Source organism: Frankliniella occidentalis, unplaced genomic scaffold (genome assembly GCF_000697945.3).
Source record: "Frankliniella occidentalis isolate FOCC.00 unplaced genomic scaffold, Focc_3.1 Scaffold14, whole genome shotgun sequence".
Classification (NCBI taxonomy): domain Eukaryota; kingdom Metazoa; phylum Arthropoda; class Insecta; order Thysanoptera; family Thripidae; genus Frankliniella; species Frankliniella occidentalis.
Genome location: NW_026267144.1, coordinates 964,406 through 966,111, shown reverse-complemented (window position 1 = coordinate 966,111; position 1,706 = coordinate 964,406). Strand labels below are relative to the sequence as shown.

General features: G+C 48.1%; 1 protein-coding gene across 1 annotated transcript in view; it reads left to right on the top strand.

Annotated features, from left to right (window-relative positions):
- The window catches only part of LOC127748818 (uncharacterized), a 12,533-nt gene that overhangs the window by 9,451 nt on the left and 1,376 nt on the right, over nt 1-1,706 (top strand). The window lies entirely within an intron of this gene.

Genomic DNA, 1,706 nt, shown 5'->3' with positions numbered 1-1,706 from the left:
AGCGCCGTCTACGTGATGTGGACCTTCATTCAGCTGTTCACCTTCTGCTATTCCGGTGACATCGTGGCTAAGGCTGTAAGGAGTAAGGAGGGCAACACCATTCTACCGCGCAGATCCGTATTTAATTTGCTCGACACTCGGCCTGAAATGAATGAATTTCGGAGCCCGGAGTAGAAAGAAAAACTAAACCACGAAAAAGACGGAACTAGCAATTGAATGCAAGCCGTTAGAGTATGAGAAATAAAGTGGTTTTATTGATATCCCAATAAACACGAAAAACTCACGAGGACGTCATATTGACATCAAAAGGACTAATTTGGTCACGAGAAAGGTCAAAATTTGGGCAAAAACTCGGTCATTTTGACGTCAAATGACCGAAAATGACCTATTCGTGACATTTTCGTGTTCTCTGGGATTAAACGATCAAAGGGCAGATAACTACATACCAAGCAAAATCTATTCTTGCGACAAATATAGAAAAATAATAAAACTCATGTGTGCCCTTGAAACAAGCACTAAAAAGGAGGCCGATAATAGTGCAAAACCTGTTCCGCGCGACTCATAGACTGGCACAATACCGGCAAATACACTCCGTGGACCACCCCGCGAAACTGCTAGGATCCCGCGGACCCCCCGCGAGTCTCCGAGGACCCCGCGGACCACCCCACAGGTCTCGAGGACACCACCGACGACACCTAGAGACTAGAGAATCGTTTCTTTGATAGACGTAAAGAAATGCTTTCTTTGAATCAAAGAAGCCTTCTTTTATCCAAGAATAACCATTTCTTTGAATCAAAAGAGGATCTTCGATTTAAAAAAAAAAAAATCATTTCTTTACGTCTATATCAAAGAAATATGGGCCAATTTTCTTTGTTTCAAAGAAACGATTTTCTGGGTGCAGCCCGCTTGACCGCTACAGGCTAGGACCCCGCGGGACTCAGGAGACTTTGTTGCCCCCTCTTGTTAACACGTTGAGTGCGTTGTGACCCACACCGTGGGTCACAGCATTATGTCCCACAGGGCGACGTGACCCACACTGTGGGCCCCAATGTATGGCGTTTAGAAAAACCTTCGGCTCCTGGGACATCCTTCTTTTTTTTGGCGCCGCACTCAACGTGTTAACTACGACTACGTCACTACTTTGGATTTTGCACTTTGTTTCACGATGAACAAGAACATTTTCAAGTGGGGCATGGAGAATCAGTGCTCCACAGACCAAAGTCCGAAGTAAATTTGCATTGCCCCGAGTAAATTTGCTTTTGCTATATTCAGTTTAGCCACGCTTTCGAGAGCGTGAGCGCGAGAGCGTGGATTTAGGGCGAGAGGGAAAGCAAGGGTCTGGGGGCGGGAGAGCGCGACAGCGCGAGAGCGTGGAGTCAAACGCCTTTCCCCTCCCCGCCCCCTGCCCAGCCCTACTCTACGCTGTCGCGCTCTCGTAAGCGTGGTTAAACTAAACATAGCATTTGCCTCGCACCTTTTGTTCTTGCACGAGTCAAGCTCAAAATGTAAAGTCACTAAGGACAAGAATTGTTTTTTTCTGGGTGTACGCGTTTATCAGATACCGACGACTCGCATGCCGGGTATGGTTGATGAACCCCGCTCCACCCACTTCTGTACCGGGTGATTCAGAGAAGACGCAGGTGCGCGCGGGTTTGCCTATCCTCGACTCGGCGGGCGCACGGGTCCCCTCCTCACCTCTCCCCAGA